Below are 21,849 nucleotides of genomic sequence, written 5' to 3' on the forward strand. Positions count from 1 at the left end.
GAGGGACAGTTTAGTTAAAGAGGGGTGATATATAAGGGTAGCGGAGGACACTTGTTGTTTTCCCAGTGGCGACAGACGGCTCTTTTCTACATCCTATCGTCGATTGATAATAGCGCACCCTCATCGTGCGTAAACCGATCCAGCATCATGAACATCCCTCGGGATTGATCGATGGCTCAGTGTCATATTTCACGGCTTCCGTTTCACCCACTCGAGAATCTATCTAAGGGATTCGAGTTTAACCAAACGAGACAATTTTTATTGTGTTACTTGGGAGGGGTTGGAAATTGGTGTAACTATGGAAGGCACACGCTCTATCGAACCTTGTATACGCAAGTATTATATACTCGTGGCTGCAACTGTTTCTTCGAGATTTCTTCTTTATTTGCGATATTTTACTCGACATGAAATGAATCGAAAAAAATAAAGCTTGAATACATCGAATATTCTTCGGATATTTCTGTCGCGGTTCTTTTTTTCTTTCTTTCATCTTCTCGCGAAAAAAATTTCTGCCTCTACAAACTTCTCTTGAAAGAGAAGATATCGATCTTTAATTCTTCTTCTTCTTTTTTTCCCCTTTTACAAACGAGTTAATAATCTTCGTTACAAACAGCTTCGAATCCGAGAATAAGAAACGTGCAACCATTTTTCTAATGAGACGACAGATACAATACTTTTCGATACGTATACAACGTGCCCGCGCAAAAACCTGAGCATCCATTCAAAACGAGTTAATAAAACTCTTCCATAAGCCATAAATCCCGTGAACCGACCAGGCGAGCCGACCAGAAGGCTGTATACCTGTTTCCACGGGGCAAAAACACCTACCAACCGAATCCAAAAGTCGCGGGCCCCCTGTTTACTCCTCGTGTATAACAGATCGCTTCCGCAATGTTCGCCTCCAGACAGCGTAACAAAGTTCGGACGAGCGTGGAATCGGTTGTGAACGAATGCCAAATCGATCAAGAAGGAATAAAAAGAGGGATAGAGGGAGAGAGAGGGAGAGAGAGGGAGAGAGAGAGAGAGAGAGAGGCAGAGCAGGAAAAACGATCGTGCACGATGCGTAACGGAACCGTTGATCGATGCAGGGTAATCCAGATCGGCTGTGATCGGTGTAACCCACGATTCGCGATCATTAATTCTCATCCGGCTCGGCCTTCATCGAAATCTATCACCGGAACGCACGGATGGAAAATATTCCACTTGGTTTTACGACGATCGACGAGAAATCACCTCGTGTTGCGACGAGGGTTTAACATTCCATTTGTTATCGAGTTATTATTAATTATATCATTCTTATGGCGATGGTGGCCACGATCTCATAAAATCGAAACTCGAATCGTTCGATCAAAACGAGGCATTTGATTGTGCCTCATTTTTTTTGACATTGTAAAGGTTTCTTTTATCGTGGAAAAAATATTTCGAACGGATTTGAATGTTATTCTCTTTTAACGGGAATTTAAATAAAATTTTCCCCCGAGAATCTTTTATTCGTTTATTTTCTCCGAGGCTCGTTCGTCTTTCTAGTCTTTCGAATTTGATGGTTTTTTTTATCCCCATTATAATTTCGGCGTGGTCGATAAAAAAATTAATTACAACTCTCGAGAAATTTTTAATCGCCTCATTAGTGTCCGCTAGATTTTATATACGATACGTTTAATAAATTCCGAGTCAACGGTATCGAGCGAAATGTCGGATACCGTTTCGAAAAAGGCAATAAAGAGCATCATCATCAAAACCGGACGAATAATAATAACGTTTACCAAAATTGATTCTGCCAACAGTCACGCGCGTATAATTTTCGTGCACCTTTTTAATAGTCGTGATCGATTCTCCTTCGAGAAGAATTCGAGAGAAAAAGAAAGGAGAGGAAAGAAAAGAAAAGAAAAGAAAAAAAAAAGAAATATAAAGATCAGCTCGAACGATAAAATTACCGTTTAAAACGGATTATGATCCTATTAATGTCCAGATATATACGATGGTGTGCGTATATACACGCGTGTTACGCAATTATCATCTTATGCCCCTTATACGAAACGGCACGCTGAAAGTCTAATCCAGAACGTGAGATCATTTAGAATCGAGGGAGCAATGTCGATACACGGATATCGAATTATTAATTATCCTAACCTCGAACTCGATAAGTTTGCACGTGTATTAGTCTCTTATAAACCTCGTCAAGAGGCTGTCTCTCTTATCTGCAAGAGCGTAATTTGCACGTGGAAAAATAATAATTATTTTATTTTATTTTATCGATCTCTCAATTCGATTTCGAGTCCATTAAAAATTCCCTTTTCGTGACTGCTTTCATCAAATCGATGATAGTGGGGATAATGTGACGTCATGTATACTAATGTCACGTGATCGTTTCGTAGCATCTAGCAATAGTTAGTAATCTCTTCAAGTCGTTATTCCTCGTAAAGAAATTCGCGGTGAGAAAATTGAGCTACTTTTAATGGTAGAGGAGGAGATAGCATGCTCGTACAGGTTTAACTCTGTTAAATCTGTTCGTTAATTTGACGTGAGTATATAAAACGATAAAAACAAACGAGTCACGAGAGACAAGAGAGATATTTGGAATTGCGAGTTGGAACGATCGTTAATTATAATTTCGAGTTGATCACCGCGGCGATACGATAAAAGAGATTACGTCAAACGGAATCACGTCGAAATCACGGCCGAAATAATGGTAATAAATGATCTATAATTCATGTTAATGCAGATACAAGTTTATAAATTGTGCTTGACAACCTCAGTCAGAGGCGAGTTTCTTCTCAACATAATTCATTCTTGGATATCTTGGAGCTGGGTATATCGGGGAATAACGCGGGCGAGGAGAGTGAGAAACTCTTTCACGAGGATTTATTTCGACGAAGTGTCGTATTTAGAGAATCGTTTACGACGCTATAATATTCCCGATATAATATAATATTCAAATACGAAGTGTCTCCATTCATAATTCAACACGATACGTTTTTATACATTTGTACTCACGTTACATTTTATTACGAACGTTACGATATGATATAAAAAAAAAAAACTTTACATCTAATTAATTAAAATCAGAATAATAATTATTAGTTTAATTTCACTGCAAAAAATTTTCAAAAAACATTACTATTCAACACGACGAGTTAATCGTTCAGACGATTAACATAATATCACATCCGATAAAAGAAAAAAAAACCATTCGCATCCGGACAGAATCTACCCCCATTATCGCAAGATAATCGAACTCCGTCAAAAGCCACTACACACCGATCTCTCCTTAACAAATCTTTCTTCATCTCCCTTCACCCTTCTTATCGCGCACACAATCGCGTCCCATCACAATGTATCACATTGTTGCGAACGAGTTTCACGGATTAAAAAGGGGCACCACGACGAAGCAACGATCCCCCGCTCGCGATCGATCTTTATTACATCGTTTGATTTACACCGCGAACCGAAAGTCATGATCCTCGATACGGGCCTCGATATCCTCTCCATGGATGTGGCCCCCGTCTCTTACTTCGGCCAAGGCCTGTCTCGTCGATGACTCGTTACACGTCGCGAGGCTACGATCCGCGCGCGGCAGAAAGCGCGAGTGCATGCGAAGGCGGAATAGAAAAATAAAGGGGGGTCGATAATCATTAGCCGGAGATGCGGGAGCAGATATCGGCCGGGGCAATAACTGCGGCGCCCCATCAAACAAAGATCCAGACGGATCCCAACGGGGTGAGGTTGGAACGGGTGGCGTGATACAATGGCGTCACGATAAATCGACGAATCTCTTCGTGGTTTTTCGCGCCAATTCCCTTTGTGCATCGTCGCGTTGAAACGTTCATAGAGACGATACATTACTTTTGAGGTTAGGTTTTTTCTTCGATGCGAGGAATTTAAGTCAATTGTTAAATATATTAAAAGTGAAACTTATCGATTATTATATCCAGTATATATTCGTTTATTGTATTCTTGAAACGTTTATGAAGACGATTCTTTAATTTTGAGGTTAGGTTTCGTTCGATGCAGCTCGAATTTAACCTTTTGTTCGGTGAATTTTTTAAATCTTTGTCAATTGTTATATATATTATAAGTTAAACTTATCGATTATTATATCCAGTATATATTCTATTGTATTCTTGAAGCATTCGTGAAGACGATTCTTTAATTTTGAGGTTAGGTTTCGTTCGACGCGAGACGAGCAGTTCGAATTTAACAATTTTATTTTCTTTTGGTAAATTTATCATAGTTTTGATTAAATATATTAACGTATTCGTAAATGTTGTAAATTTATTTTTAAGAATTATACGTCAAGAGAACTTATCCCAAAGTATACGTACGTACATTTAATTTCAAAACGTCCAACATCCCATTTATAAATCTCGATAATCCCAGTATTTTTACCCCCGAAAATTAATATCCATCCCTCGAATTCCACGTAATTTCTCAACACCTTCCAAAAATAACCCGAGCCATCGCTATATTACGCCTCTCCCCCTCCTCCGTTGGAACAGGATTCCAACCATTCATCGGCAAATGCAAATGTATATCCCCTCCCTTTGACACCCGATAAACTCCGAATCGTATTTCCGCATCGAAAACCGGGCTTTCCACCCGATAATAAAATTTCATAAAGGGCCGACGAATTTTACGACGGCTCCCCGCGGCGGTGGCCGCGGCCCTTGCAGAGGGTGGAGCGCGGGGGACGAGGTAATTAAGCTTAACGCGCATCGTCTCGCAAGCCACCGGCGATTCCTGTCCGCGGTTGTTCCGCCGTAGGTTTTGCCGCGGCTGCGTTCTGCGGTTTACCGCATGTCCAACACGGCCGCCACGGGGTCCGCGCCTCCATCGGCCATAAACCATCATTACGCTAGTATATACAAGCGCACAAGGGGCATCGCGGATGGATAGCCGCCGCGCGGACGGACAACATTCCCGGCGAAAATTTCTGCTAATATTTCCAGCGTGCCGTGCATCGATCGGAAGCGGCGGTCAACCTATTAAATTGAATTTAATTTCGAGCCACGCTGCGCTTCCCAGTCTTTGTTTTAAGAAAGTTAAAGAGTTTCACGAGATCAGAATATATTCTAGTAATTGAATTCTGAATCTTTCGAAATTACGAAGGTAGAATTTATATTTTAAGAATTATCAGTCAATTCTAGTATTGCGAATAATTTCATAAATTGAATTTTCATTCATTGATATCAAGAAAGCCCATTACCATGTTCTCAAAATATATATATATTTTTTAATAATTGAATTTTGAGGAAAGTTACCTTTAACCTAGCTTTTCCTTATAATCTTTTGAATCTAGTAGAATTTAGTTTAAGAATTATCAATCAAGCTTCGCACTAATAACTTATCAATTGAAATTTCATCATCGATATCGATTGACTCGAGACACGCGATAATTTTCCACGCGATGTATTCCAATATTCCTAATTACAATAATCAATAAACCAATTACGCGTTACGGGGTGCGACTATAAGAGGAACGGAGTCCCGATAACAGGCTGTCGATATCACGCCGAAGACGCGATGTAACGGTTCTAATAACGTGATCAGTGATAATTTCCGCCTTAATAGCGTGCATTATACGCGCAAAATCGACTCTGATCCACGTTCCCGGTTTCCAAGGACCTGTTGTGCGAAGGGAGGGACGCCGATAAAACTGGGGACCGTTAAAGATCAACATAATTAAACGAGTATTTATAAACGGGTGCTGTAGGCCGCTACATATTCTCGCGGTGGGTAGAGAGAGCCAAGTATCGTATCGTAGAGGAGAGGAACGAAACGACGAGGCCGGCGGTTGCCGCTCTAAGAGGCCGGAGATAATTCGACTTCTTATCAAGCCTGGCGTTAAACAGTTTTGTTCATTAAGGGGAGCTGCAAGAAGAAGAGGAGGAGGATCCCACTTTCCCTCTCCTTTCCACCGTTGCCAACACTCGCCGCCAATAAAACCGTTGTTTCTACAGGGCCGGGCTTACTTCTCACTTATCAATAATGAGAGTATTAAATAATAATGGTGGATAGATGTTTTACAACTTCAACTTTTATATAATACTGGATGGCTAAGTGTTACAGAGGTACTTTGGATTTATAGAGAAGGTAAGTGCAAACAAGTTAAACTCTCGTATGTACTCTGTGCATCTTGTTTCTTTCTCTGTGTAAATTCTTTTCTAAAATCTTTCTTTAAATTTTCTACCTTCATTTCTTCTTTTTTTTTTAAAGAAAAGGATCATCTTAATAAGAATGCAGAATCTGTTTCTTTCGCGTTTTCGAGAGAATAGAAAAAAGAAAGTTGCAAATTATTTCGACGAGGAAGAGATCGAGGTATGAAAAAGAGAGAAAGAAAAGGACATTCGTGGCATTCAAGATTGAACGAAGACGAGCCACCGATCAATTAAGCGCAGCTCTCTCTTTGATTAATAAAACTCGATTAATAAATCCCTCCCCGGATTTCACACCCTCCTCCTTCTCGATTAATTTCCCGTAATCGCGTGTTCGTTCGTTGAACGAGGGAAAAGAAAAGAAAAGAAAGGAAAAGAAAAAAAGGGGAGCCGCCTGTTTCATCGCCGTCGATGATTCCCTATCGGTGACAACAACCGGTTTCCTCGCGATAAAATGAAAAGCGACGACTCCTCTCGGCCCGCCAATTACAACGAGAATATCTCGTTGAGGATGTCGAGAAGGAGATCGAGCGACATAAATAAAACTCTCGTATTCGAGGAGCGAGAAATTAACGAGGAACGCAAACAGTTTTCAACAACGATTCTTTCACCACCGACCCGATTTTTACGAGTATTGCGTGAAATCTGGTAGAAGGAAAGACAGAGAGAGAGAGAGAAGTAGAAGTAAAAAGAAACACGACGAGTAAACACACGCGCACACATACACGCGTGCGCGAGGAACGAGAGAACGAATTTAATTCTCGAAACGATTCGACACGCACCGCGATCGACATTGATCCTGGATACCCACCACGAGCGTGTCATTTATTCTATTAACTCTCGTGCCTCTCTCCCTCTTCCTTCCCTCCTTTTTTTTTTACACCATTTCCATCCTCGCCCAGATTCTCCTCTTTCGCTCCCTCCGTTTCCTACGTTCCTCCAATTGTTCCCTTTTTATCGTCACCTCGAACACAGGAGGGAAGAGACGGAGGAGAAGCAATCCGCCTTTCGTGTTGCGTTCGATTCCACGGTGTCGGGCACGGGAACGTAAGGCCTTGTTGGACCGCCTGGCGTGATCCCGATTCCCCGCAAAAAGGAACCCCTCTCTATAACCGTGATACATGCTACAGATTTAATTGGATGCCAGCCCGCCCTTTTATTCCCCGCGTTTCTATACCAAACATTGATTCCTGGAAAGTTTCGACGGAATAGATCGTTTCCTTCTTCTTTTGATCCGAGGCGATGAATCTTGCCGGCTCAAGATTTTGATCGATCATACTATTGATATCGGATCGAAGGATTAGACGATTAAAATAAAACGTGACATAATCCGTAGGAATTTTATTATGCTTGATGAACGCTGCTCGAAGATTTCTTTTTCTTCGTCGAGATTTCCATCATTTCATGTCGAAATGGCGAGGTCAAAATAGTACAATTTTATTCAATTGTTGAAAAATTGATATTTCGTATTTGGCCAATATATCGATAATTTCACGTTTCGCAAATGGCAAGATGGAAACTTGGCGTTGATCGAGCCAACTTTAAATACATCACAGCTCGTCGATCGCCTCGAGAATATATACGAAACCGAGAGAAATAATTTCCTACCGACACCGTCTAGGATCTTTAATAAATTCATCTCTTCGGGAGGATATCCGCGCGGGAAGGCAATATTCATTTTTTAAAGAAACGACATAAGCCATAAATCAATACATCCCGCACGTTCCCATAATCGAACGATTTTAAAATTCCTGCAACGATCTAAGAAACTAAGAATTTCCGTGTTCCACTCGCAATACGGCTTAATCAAATCGATTAGATCCAGCGAGTAAATTCGATTAAATACAATCAAATCCTCGAGATGGGGGAGGAGGGAAAAAATTAACAATTACGCGACAGAATTCCCTTTTGTTCGCTAGAAAAATCCCCTCTACAGTAATCTGTATGAAAATGTCTAACAGCTGGATGAGCGTACGCATCCTCCTACGTGTTATCATTCAAGAGAGAATTGAAGCCACGGTGAACAAGCTCGTCGCCTTGACGAACAGTTCGCGGTGGCGCTTATTGTTGCCGCGCACAAACTCTTGATCGTGTATCCATACATCTGTCGAGGGAGGATTTAAGCGTAGGTAAGATCGAACAATGATTCCCTCCTTCACGGCCCTTTACAATTTGTAGAAGCGGTATTCGCCGGATCGGATTCAATCCACGCGGACGGTTGACTCTTCATAAATCATTGATGGCCGAGGTTCGTGGAAAAAGCAAATTGGTAATCCGGGCGAAACGAACCGGGGCCCGTATTTTAAATACGGGAAAATTAATGATCGGCGAGGCTAATCCCGCGTATCCAACGCGGCCCGCTCTCTTAACGAGACGATCAATTAATCGGTTATATAACACCGGTCGAAAGATGGCCGCCGACTCTCGACGATTTCATCATTTCACGACCCGTTCACTTGACAAATGGCGCACCCAATTTCCTCGCAATGAAGCTCGCCTCGTTTTGTTATTGATACATCCGCGGCCCGCAATCCGTATCGACATCCGCAAACTCGCTCTCTCCGATTTTTCCCGACCGGGGATCTAGATAATTTGTGATTAATTAGACATTATAAGCGTTATTGATGGGAACATCGGGGCAACGGCGACGCGGAATACCCCACGCGCGAGACGGGGACGAGTTCGAACCGAGAGGATGGACGGACAGACGGACGAAGATCGGATCAGGAACGGTAGGTGGTCCATCGGAGGTTCGTCCACTCTCCTCTTCCAACGCAGTCAGAGAGAGAGAGAGAGAGAAGTCTGGCATCTCCTCGAGAACTCCCGATCTCTTCGAACTGTTCTATCTCTCCTTCTTCCACTTTTCCACATCCTCCTCATCCCCCGTCTTTCTTCAACTTCCTCTCTTCTCCTTCCTTCTCCATCGCGTTTCACGCTCCCCCTTTCCTTCTCTCTCTCTCTCTCCCTTCCTCTTACACCTCCATCGATCACGATATCCTTATCTTCCTCTTTGTAGCACCTTCTCCTCCTCCTTCTTCTCCTCGATCCGAGAAGGACTCCACGGTACACGGAACTTCTCCTCGCCTCGCCGCCGACACACACAACCCCCCTCGAAAACTACGTATACGCGCGCAACACACGAGAGAGAGAGAGAGATCCTTGCCTCCACAGCTTCTCTCCATCGACAGATGGAGGAGAGACCACCGATCGAATCTCGGCTCGAACATCTCCTTTTTACCTTCTCGTCGATCTCTACGCCGAATCTTCCTCCACGGAAGATCCACGATCCCGAGGCGCGACTCGGGCGTGCGCGAGCCCTCTTCCTCCTTCTCCTCCTCTTCCTCCCTCCGTCGCGGATGTCTCGAGGGGGGAGTAGTACTACTACTACTACCTTCTTCTTGTGACCCCGCGGGTCGTTACCTCGGGACGACCGGCCATCCCGGTGGCCCGTTGACGAGACACGACCGCCCCTGGGACACTGGGCGCAACGCGCCCCGATCAAAAAGACGAGCAAGTGAACGATCGTCGATCTTCTCCACGAGGCCGCCCCGATGTTTTCGTGTAATTCGACGTGAAACGACCACCGGTTTTTGGACGCTTGGTGGCTTACGGTTGGCGGAATCGAGGTGGTATGATTTTTATTTATTATTTGTTTTTTTTTTTTTGAGGAAATTTTGATGATTTTGGTGAATTTTAATCGTTTCGTGTTGAGTCGAAATATATTTGTTTGTATTATTATTATTTTTTTATATAAAGAATACGAAAGAGAGAATATGAAATAATATCTGTTTCAATGATTTCATCTTCGAGATATGAAATATTATCCTTTCGAACGAGTGTATCGTTGATAAATACGAGAATCGTTTATCTCGCGGTTAAAGTAATTAAATGCAATTATATTCCCGGGACGAGAATAGACGACCTTCGTGTTCGTAACTCGATTCTTGGCGGGATGCGTCGAGGAATTCCATTCAATAGAAATTCCAACGATGCGCTCGCCTCTTAAAGAATCGGACGATACCTGTCCCGCGGCTATGCCCTCGACCCTGTTTCCCGCCATTTTGTCGCCACTTAATCGCTGATATCATCGCTCGAAGTAGCGAAAAACTTTCGCAAAAGACATCGACGAAATTGAAGAAAGAAAAAAAGAAAAACGAGACTTTAGAAATTACTCCAAGTTTCAAAATAATTCCACTTTTGTAAAACGTCAACGATTTTTGCAAAAAAAAAAAAAAGGAATGAAATAAAATACAGGGATGAATTAAATTGGTTTTAGAAATTAATCGAGAATTCGGAGGAGGAATAATTCGACAAAGAGTCGCGACAGATGTTCGAGGCTCGCGACAGATTGTCGGATCAGAGGAGTCCCGCCGATTGCTATTTATTCCATTCGCTCGTCCCCCGTGTTTATCTCGATTGGACGAGTGCACGGTTGCTAATACGATAATTCTTATCGTTGGGCGCCTGTTTCCAATGGACGAAAATTAAGCCCGGCCAACGCCGACGCCCGCGAAATTTCGGCCGCCGGTTCAACGCATCGTTCATCGTCCGTGAACACGATCCCGGCAATCGAGGCCGGCTGTGGTATTACTATTTTTTAACACGTGTGGACCCCGTGTGTAAGCGGATACCGGCAGTTTACCAAGCTTTGGACATCGTGAAAGCTATCGTTAACGAGAAGGGTCGAGGAGGAGACGAATGCATTAATCCTTATTTTCAAAAGAAAGTTTGGATTTAAGAAAGAAAATTAATAGAATAATTCGCGATATTCTCGTTTAATGAGATAAGTTAAATCAACTCGATTCAATATCGATTGTTATGATCTTTTAAATATAAATCAAAGATGTAAAAGATTAGATAGATTCTAATCGATCATTTCAATTTTGATTATATTTTACACTGTACGAATATAATTAATTTGTTTATAATACGCACAATTATTTTTGGTTAATACGGAAAATTAGCAAATGTAATTATCTATAATAATTACAAGTATATCTATCGATCATCATTTTCTACGGTTACGCTGCAATGCTAAAAAGAAAATTTTTAGAAAAAAATAATGAATCTTGCCTGAACGTGAAATCTCACGTATAAATTAACTTAACTTTACGGAATCCTAAATGACGACGGGAGAGAAGTTCACACGACAAGTTTCCACCCTATAATCTACCGCCATCAACTTGCCTCGATCGTATTCCCTAGGATAGAACGAACGAAAGATCATCGCGACTAATTGCTCTCTATATTAATCGAGCAACGATCCAACCTCGACCCCCTCCCCCCTCTCGGCGTGCAACGACGTTTCAGATGCTCCTTTTTTCCAAAGTTGACGAGCCTAGGGGGAAAAGGCGGTCCTTCGAAGCAGCGGATCCGTGTCACAGCCGTATGTGTGACACGCGCGTATCCGCGCGCTCCATCTCCACCGCCTCGTTTTCCACGTGGATGGGCATGAGCATGAATCATCTGGTAGGTGGCCGAGCGTTCACACTGTTTGGAAGGACGAGGAAAGGTGGGTCGGGTTGGAATAGGACGGTGGACAGCTTTCTCATTAGAGACGAGGCCGGTCGCAGCATCTTTGGAATTCCTCGCGGAGATGTTACGATTATTGGTCGTTGTGGCGGAAGAGGGGGGAAGGAGAGAGAGAGAGAGAAAGAAGGAAAACCGGATGGGATGGAAAGGACGAGGGGCATGCGAGGCCAGGCTCTCGTGGGAGACGTTCAGGTGTCGTCGCGCGCGAAAATATTGCATTTTGACGTGAGTCAGTTTTATCTGATTGTCTGCAACGCGTTGGTGGCCGGTGATTTTTTTCATCGATCTCTTTGTGGAAAATAACACATCGAACGATTGTAATTTCGTTTAAATTATTACGTCTGTTACGATGGAATCTATAATATGGAAAATTTGAATGTCTAGAATTTGTCAATAACTAAGTAAGTTTATGAACTATAAACTAGGGATTTTTAATATAATTGGGGATCCCTAGATTAGCTTGCTACCTAATTTAATTGTTTGGAAACAAATCAAGGGATAGGATTATCCAGATGAAAGGGGACAGATTTAGATAACGTAAAGTAAAATTTCGTAGCTCAATTTGTCCAGCTACCTTAACTATTATAACTAGCGTGGGCGGCGTTATCGTGTAAGTGTCACCGGACCCTTTCGATCCGATAAAAAGTTATTGATCTGAACGTATAATTCTTCTTTTGCTGGGTGAGGAAAATTTTCACTTCATCACGCATCCTATCAAATATAAATCCAAAATTTAACAGACGAAACTCCACGTTTAACATGGGAATTCATCTAAAATACAATGCGCGTCACATAGGAAATGACGAGTCCTTCGAGGAAAACGTGTATTGTTTCTTGGCAAGCATGGTTGGCAAGCACGGTTGCCAAGCATATTGACCAGAATTCATCCGAGATAAGTTGCAACGAAGGAACGGAAAAAAAGAGGAAATCGCAAGAGAGGAGTCACGGAACACGTAATTATCGATCGATCATTTTAATCGTGTCGTCCCTTCTACCTCGAGATCGACTTTTTCCCGCGGATCTTTATGCTTTTCTTTACCTTTTCACGTTCTTTTTTTCTCTCCCCTCCCCCCTCGTTTTCATCGTTTCGTAATCGTCTCGATTCCCACCTTCTTCTTCTTCTTTCAATCGCTACGTGACCGTCCGATCCGCAATTCTCGTTACGTGTCGTCCGTCTTTAACCACGTCGCGGTAATTACACGGGGCCGTTGAACCTTTATCGGCCAAAAGATTTGCGTCGATCGTCGATCGAGAGTGGCAAATCGGTGCCCCAGATACAATCAGAAATGGAGCATGAATTGTGTGAGAAGTAAATTGTGCTCGATGAAGTTGGATCTATTTTTTATTTAGACTTTCGAAGATCGATATCATTGCAATCTATAATTTGTACTTCGTGCTTCGTATATAATTATTAATAATTTAGGATCGTATTGAAAATATAGATACTTTTTTATATACACAATTTTAAGCTGTAAACTTCAGAGAGAGAAATATTGTTTCTTTTCCAACAAGGAATAGGGGATGAGAGCCACTGACTCAGCATTGCGAGTTGACCAGAGCGACGTTAGGTAGATCCTTAATGAGGCGTCGATTAGATCGGGCCGATATCCTATCCGGGATCCACGAAGCATCGCGATGACGAATCGCGGAACACGAGAGATCATTCTATGACGCAAAACAACGAGTCGAACTCTCCCCTCCTCTTTCGTTTCCCTCGAAATCTCGATTCCGATTCCGTCCATCGAAATAAAAATTCTCGTCCTTCTCGCCTAACCTCGTAAAAAACAATCGGGGTGGAGGATACACACGCATACACGCACGCAGACACGCGTGTATCGAAAATCCGTACGCGGTCGGCTCGTTGAAACAGGACCCGAGCCGATCGTTGGCCAAGGATCAAACGTGACAGATCATTAATTGCATTTATTAGAGGCGGCGATCGAAAGATCACTCTCGAGGCGTGGGTCCACGAAGGATGAAACGTCGAGGAGGTCGGCCGGGGTCGGAGATGGGACGTGGAAAAAAGGAAGAAGAAGAAGAAGAAGAGGATGGAGAAGATGGAGAAGGATGAAGAAAGAGAGAGTATCCTGGAGAGGTCTGGAATCGGTGGTCGGGGCCCGGTTTTCGTTCGGCAGCTTTTACGAGTCCGATCGCGTCGATTATTAGCGAGACGCTTTGTGGTACCCGTGTTCCTCCCCACAGGTTTCGCGTTTACAGGTGCACGTTATACAGGGAGATGGTCTTTACACGATCATTCGAATAAATTAGACAATGGCGGGTTTGGTGGGGGAGAAAACGGGTTCCGAACAGGCGAAGATCGATCTTCGAGAGTTTCTCTTCATTACGCTGTGCATCCGATTGAACCATTCTAAGGAACGCGTTAATCGTGGATAGTGCTTTAATGGGAATGCATCGGATGGTGCTGGTGTAACCATTTTTCTCCCTCCATATTTATAAACCGTGTATCTGGGATATTCGTTTCGCATTTTATAAGAGAAATTTTTCTCAACGTATGTATCCATGTATCAATCAACTTTTAACTTGTGCCTAGTGTCTTAACTGTGCGATTTTTCCACGTGAAGAAAAACTGAGGAACGTAGGAAGAAAATATGTGAGAAATAATTAATCTAGTCGATATGATTCTACGAGTGAAAAACTCGTAGATTTTAAAATATATAACTTTTATCGATCCCTAATGATACGAGATAAAGGAGAAAGAAAAAGAAAAAGTGGCAGCGTTAAAGGAAAGTCGGTGAATAAAGCGAACGATTTTATCCACCGAGGGCCCTTTCACCGATTCCATTCAATCGCGGTTACTGTTATTGACACAACGGACGGCCACGGGAAGTCTGTGAGGCGGCTTCGATTCGATTTCGAGGGCAAATCGGACTGCATGATTGCCTGGCCAAGTAACGGGAACCGAACGTCGTCCAATATCCCCGGCAGCCGTTCCTCCGATCGAGTAATTGGCGTCGTAAAGAAGTCGCGCGCGCGCGCGAGAAATCCTCGCCGACGCGAAAAAAGGAACGATTCGAAAACGATGAAGGAACGATTCGTGATAAAACAGGAGTTGATCTCTCGTTACACGGCGATGCGTCGTCCCTCCTCGGATTAGACCGACAGGAAGAGAGATCCGCGGCCCGGATTTCGATCGACGAGTTCTCACGAGACCGTTTCGACCGACGTTTGATGGCACGTCGATGGACTGGCCATCGAGGAACGATCGGAACGGAGGTGGTGCAAAACAACGCGGCAAGAACGTACTCGCGGATGAATTATAACTGTTTTTAAAATCGAGCCGACAAAATACGTAATTTCCGCTCGATATTGGAACAAAGAAGCGGGGAGGGGTGTAAAAAAGAAGCGGCTTGTGTTTCTTGTCGAGGAGGCTTTGAACCAGGCTCGAGATTAATTGAGTGGGGGGCGGGGGATCGAATTAGCGTACCTGATAATTTTATGGAAATTCGAGTAAATCGAAGAATTATCGTCTTCGTTCAATTATCTTGGTATCTTTTTTCCTTTTTTCCGTTACTCGCGATATATTTTTTAAATATCTCGAAGAAATATCTTAAAGATTCTTAGAATGAGTTTTTTCTCCTGTTATCAAAAGCGGATGATACGATCTCCATGCATCGCGGAGAGTATAATGATACACGTTTAACGCGAAAGAAGTTTAGCTCGTCGCTCTTCTTGCGCTTTTCAATCGTCGAATTTAAATGGAATTTTCTGCGATGCGTTCGTTTCTTGCCCCGATACCACCACAACTCGTCATATATAAGTAGATGCAAATTTCTTTGAAAATATCGTGATAAACGTATCGATCCATTGCATATTTCTTTAAGTATATATATATAAGCCTTCTCTTCGCCTCCCTTAAATTTCACCTCAAAGACGCGAAAAAAAAAAAGAAAAAGAGGAGGAGGAAGGAAAAAAACTTGGGACGAAAATAAGAGAAGGTAAGCACGAGGATCCACACAAGTATCAGCTCCGTAATATTACTCACGGAGCCCCGGTGGAAAAGGTGTTTTAAATAAACGTTCGGGGCAGCATATCGGATACACCTCTACCTGTAACCAACCTGTACCTACCTGTCCGGCCGGCCGGACGGAGAGCCAACGCACGCCTGGTATCTGCGCTAGAATCGTAAAGGCACGAGTTTTACGAGCCGTCCCGTGAAATTAATACACGTGTCTCGCATTCTCTCGAATTCGGTGCCGATTATATGCCTCCCCCTCCCAAGATCCCCAACCCTTCCTTCTCGCGAGGAGAGGAGAGACGAGAGACGTCTCTCCTCCTCCCCCCTCTCCTTTTATTTATTTTCCAGTTTCGGGTTACCCTAACTCCCCCCTGTTTGCCGTGGCCGCTCATTAATTGATCGGCTAATCCGAAATGCGACGACGCACAGAGGCTCGGCCCGCTCATTACGGTAATGAACAATAAAAGGGGACCGTGCCGCGTAATGAGCCACGTCTTCTCGCCGTCCTGGCGCCCCTTGCAAGGGGGTTTCGAGGCGGGGACGAGGCTCGTGGAAGAGGGTGGAACGGGGCCACCGTTGGTAGGCGACTTCCACGTCGACCGGTTGAATAAATGAGCCGCTGATGTGGGTTCTTGCCACCGTGTCGAAGGGGAACAACAGGCGGATACGGAGTTTTCGCTACGTGGATTGTGAGTCGCGGACTATTCTTGAATCATTGCACAGATTTTCGATTGGATCGTTTCGACTGGTCTTTATTTTTATTTCGTTACGAAGAGAATCTTTAATTTCGCAAAAAAAAATTGCAGATGCAATAGTCGAAGGAAATCGAAATATTTATATCAATTTAATTCTAATCGATACTCTTACGATGTTAATTGAAAGATCCTAATTTTGCGGATGAAATTTATCGGTCACGTTCCTCGTGCCTCTCGAGAATTATTAACGCAATTAGAAAGCATGGCGGAATCACGGGGAATATAGACGTAAAGAATTCGTTACGATAGCCCGTAAGATTCTTAATAACCAAGTAATAATGATTTGTATGACTTATACATTTCTTATTATTAGCCAGAGATTATAGCGTATGCGCAATTATATTCATAATTTATATATACACAACGATTTTCGAAGCTTGACATCGACGAAGAAGAAGAGAAAGGAAGGTATTTTTACGTAACGATCCTATTATCGAGAGCGTGGCCGATCCATTCCTTTAATTTTCGATCGTTTCATATCGAGACACTACGACACATAAATATAAAAGGAAGAACTCAAAATTCGACACAAAGGATCAGATCGACCTCCGTGTCTAGAAAATAAAACACAACGAAGAGCCCATACTTATTTTCGAATGGAAAAATATTTTTGGAATTCTGTTGTACGTAAGAGAATAAGATCGTGTTCCCACAATAAGAGATTACTTTAATCAGAGTGCCTGGATATATCTAGCCGAGATTTTCTCCTCCATCTCGAAGGGGAGGGGGCGCCCTCGACGAACTTTTACTGCCCCGAGATCGGGAACAGATAAAACAGTTTCCGAACCCTTTGTTAATCTCTCTCTCTGACCGATGATTTTGTAACGAGATCGTAGGCGTAACCGAGCCGATCGATGCCCGTAATTGTCTGGGACGCCGGAATGCCCCGACTTCGTTGCTTGCTTGTTGCAACTTTTCCAGATGCCGGACCCTGGCATCGGATGACGAAATTGATTCAAGCGTACGATTCACTCAGCTCAGTTGTGAATCCTCCGCGTTACGAAACCGTTCGATATAAAGTCCGGTGAGAAATCTCAGCAGCGATATCTGTGCCGTTGTTAAAAAAACGGTGAAAAATGGGGGCAGAATTAGCAAACTCGTCGAACGCGCGGAAGTGTTTCGAAAGTCCCGTAACGTGCCGCGAGACGTCACAATGAGTCGAGATAAAGTACCACGGTTTGAAAATTTTCAAAATGTTCGTTGTCTGGTTTTAATAAACCCGTTGTTGAGATAAAAATTATGTATTCGAGAATTCGTATAATGGTACAATGCGTAATAAAAATTTTTTCTTTTGAAATTTTATCCACGAGATTCTAATTAAAATTGGAATCAGATCGAGAGATGGATAAAGAAAATAGATTTTTTTATTTTTTAACCACTCGTTTCCACAGTGTGTATTACGACTCGTAAACAGTTGTTAATAACTATGTTCGAAGACAATGGCAAGACAGATTTCAGGGAATGCGAAATACCCACACGAAGAGAGGTCAAAATGGCGGATGGCGCAACGAATTATCAGATGCGGCTGGCCGGCTTCCGTCTTTTTAGTTTCGCGTGTTTTCCTCGCGATTAATTCCCAAGATTTAATAAATGTGTGTTGGATATAAATAGAAACTGCAGGAAATGAGATAACAACGGGAGCGGTCTTTATGAAACTGGAAAACGTGTAAGTTAATCCTATCGATATATAACCTAACTTAATCATGTTAATCGAGTAATTTTGAATTAAGGGGATGAAGGAACGAATCCAACAAGATGAATACATGTAAAATTGTGATAAAATTTCCCAACAACCATGAAGGAATGATAATGAATGGTAACCAGAGCCTGCTTATATTTTCATTTAATCGTTTCATCAAACTCATTCCTTGCATTCTTTCGAACAATTTCTTTATCCAACACATCTTCCACTATATCAAAATTTAACGATGATCACGATCATTCTACTTTCTCTCATCGAACCCTGTCACTCGTTAATCCTGTTACATAAATAAAATAAAACAATCTATAAGAAGAGTCGATAAATTCTGTGCGTAATATTCGAAAGTTCAGCTTTGTGAATCGATACAGATAAGTGGACAGTGACGAGATCACTGGCTCGTGATTCGAGCTACGTAGATATCATCTACGTCGAGGATGTTAACTAAGATGGTATCTCGCGATCCCTGCTGTGACGATCCCGTATGCCGATTCTCCCCTCGGTATTTTTTCCATCACCAAAATATTTCTCTATTTTCGTTCAAATTTCGAATTCGAAAATTATTAACGATACAAAAGAATGCTTGTTTACGAATTGGCCGACGTATGATAATCTTCTAGAATTATCTAGAATTTGGAAAGCATGGAACGAAGTACCGAGTCGTACCGTGGCTCGCAGATCCGATGAGAGATTGACTGATCGATGGGTGACGTGTTGGACGATATTGGAGGAAGATAAAGTTGGAATGGAAGCCTGATTGCGCTGGTTGCAACTGTTGTGGAGGACCATTTAGGGACGATGCATGATTAAAGGAGGAAGATGAATCGAATAGGATCTTGGATGTTTCGGAGAGAAAGCAGAAACACGAACGAGGAACAAATTCGAGATCGAGTTAAGGAAAGGATATCGTGTATCGATATCTATGTAAGGGAAAAATCTCGATTCTTTTGGAATTTTTCACTCGAGTTAATTTTCCGCTGATTATATTGTAAATTTGAAGATTAATTAAATGCGTGAAAAAAGAAAGAAAAAAAAAGAAAAAAGGAAGTCACGCGTGATCGGATACGTTAACGAATGGAGCGTTAATGATCGTGTTTCTAAATTGTATCAATGACGAGAGTCACGATTGCGTTGCGTTCTACGGTCTCAACGGTGGTCCACGATCCCTGGAACACGTGAGACGGCGTGACACGATGAATTTGTCACGGGTTTGGGTCACGCTACGTGCTTCAGACTACTTGCTCCGTCTTTTTTCCCCCGTACCCCTAGCTGGCTACGCGCTCCTTTTCTCACCTCGGCTACCCACCGTGTAAGCACGTGCGATAAATTTCTCAAATACAGTCCAGCTTTTTATTGTCCACGTGAAAAATATTAAATCGAAACCCATCCGTGAAACTGTGAGATTGGTACAAATTCTATTAAGCACAATGTGAGAAAATGTCAGTTCGGATGGACGGTTTCCTTTTAACGAACAAATTCTAGAAATCTAAGATAAATGATCGTAGTATTAATTTAATCCAAATCCTTTATTGATTCTGTATTAAAATCTTGGATAAATGAATTCTTTAATAATACTCGAAGAGATTTATTCGTGACTCGTTAAAACGATTCCATGTTTTACAACAGTCTTTAGTTATCGATATGTTGATCCTTCAAGTTTTAACGACTTTTGAACTCTCCTCAATAGTTGTATTCCTTATCGAACATAATACAAGGTACTACAAATCGCGTCTTCCTTTTGGGATAAATTTCTACTCGCGAAGCTAATTTACGGAAGTCGGGGACGCGCGTGTCGAGGACCGAGAGGATATTGAATATCTTACACGACACAGTTCGCAGTTAATGATCCGTGGAATCGTTCAGACACGATTCCATTTCCTACTTTTGACCAGCAATTAACAGTGTGCTTCCATCGAGCAACCGTGCTCCCGCTGTGTCTTCCATTACTGGACCACTAAATTACAATCACCGATGCTAAACACGAGTCTGTCGCTATTAATTCGGTATTTTAAGCCGCACGGATGGAGGCTGCAAAAAAACATCTCCAATTTGCTTGCGTTACGTTCCCCCGTGCGGGATATTCATGGTAACGATCAACCGATCGCAAAATCTTTCATCCAGAACACTTGAATTTCCGTGGGACTCGCAATTTCTTCGGACACAGTTTTTATCCCGCGATGGTATTCCTAATCGCGTATAAATATCTTTACTTTTAACACATTCGATGCAGGTGAATGTACGCGTCATGAACAAGATATGTAAAAAAATGAAAAAAAATTTTCACGTGTATCGTATACAAGTATGCACAATTATTTTGAATTTTGTTGCATTTCTCATTTCGTTTTACAATTATTTTTTTATCAAAAAAACAATATTCGCCGATATCTGAAGATCCGCTTCGATTTTTACTACCTCGTTGAATGTGTTACTCGAGAAAGCTCAACTCGGCCACGTAGTCACGTAATTATTACAAAAATATCTAGAAATCGACTAATGGGAACTAAAAATTGCTGGCAGAGATCGGAATTACATTCGAAACTGATTGTACGCACGAAAGAAGCGTTAAATCAAACCTGTTAAGGATGGTCACGGTTTGCGGATCGGGTTGAACGGCTCGAAAATCGTTCTCCAACCTCGTCTCCTTTTTTTCGAAGCGACGTGAACGTGGACCGAACTCGTGCCAGGGAAGAAATCGGGTATCACCGATCTTGAGGGCGGTCGCGAAAAACGCGTGAAGAAGAAGAAGAAACGATCGATGCCGGGATATCGACGACGATGGTGAGTTGGATACAAAGAGGAATCGGACGCGAGCAAGGGCATGCGCGAATCCGCGTCTAATCACGAGTTTAACGCTTTTTACGACGTCCACGAACCTTCTTTCACCGTTCGAGTCGATCGTTTTCCCACAGTCAGAACGCTGGTTCCAAGCTCGGCTAGGAATCATGGCGGTTCTTATCGCTTTTTCGTACGTTGTTTCTTTTCTCAAACGTGTGTCTACCATCGTTCCAGTTTACACGATTTCGCGCCAAACTACCGAAACATTATTGCTCATCGGAATGAGAAAGAGAGAAACATGATACATAATCATTGTTCGAAAAATAACCGATTCTTTCGTCCGAATGACCCGAAATTTATGATTATCTAATCGATCGAACACATTAAACCACGTTTTATTGGTTAAAAGTTGTTTCAAATATGAATAAATTTAAATTATTTATACGAGTAATAGACACCATTAGACGATTAGCCATATTGTATAACGGTTCAGCCATATTGAAAATTGCAATGAATTGTTCATATGACGAGCTATAGTGGGCGCCATCGGATAGATATATTAATATATTTAACATAAGAAAATAGGCAAATTTTAAATAAATGAAACCAAAAGTTTATTTCATTCGATTGAAATATAGATTTTGAACGAGTTAAAGTAATTAATATAAACTCGGCTTTATTATAACATGTATAAAAATACTTACATGTTTCGCACTCTTCAGAGATTGCTTCGTCGATGGTAGCCAATTGATGTTTCACTCGCATTGACAAGTTTATCTTGATTTAAAACTTCATTGACACGTTTCACTGATTGAATTATGTAGAGATAAATCTATTGTATACAGGTAGTTTATATTATCTTTCACTTCACATCTTCTAAACCACTAATTAAAATCTAACACTAACGTGCAATCGGAACCATTGATTTAATCGTATCACACTGAACAAGCGAGAATTAGA

General features: G+C 42.2%; 1 protein-coding gene and 1 non-coding gene across 2 annotated transcripts in view; one reads left to right on the forward strand and one right to left on the reverse strand.

The window, feature by feature from the left end:
* Window positions 1-21,820, reverse strand: part of LOC411086 (protein jagged-1) — a 101,796-nt gene extending 79,976 nt beyond the window's left edge. The window contains exon 1 of the mRNA XM_006564730.3: window positions 21,594-21,820. The gene's annotated coding sequence lies outside the window, so the exon portion shown is untranslated. The remainder of the gene's footprint in view (window positions 1-21,593) is intronic.
* Window positions 19,175-19,262, forward strand: Mir6004 (microRNA 6004). Its single transcript, NR_127306.1, has one exon. It is a non-coding gene; the product is annotated as a microRNA 6004 (primary transcript).
* Window positions 21,821-21,849: the final 29 nt, after the last annotated feature.

This window comes from Apis mellifera, linkage group LG5, assembly GCF_003254395.2.
Source record: "Apis mellifera strain DH4 linkage group LG5, Amel_HAv3.1, whole genome shotgun sequence".
Classification (NCBI taxonomy): Eukaryota; Metazoa; Arthropoda; class Insecta; order Hymenoptera; family Apidae; genus Apis; species Apis mellifera.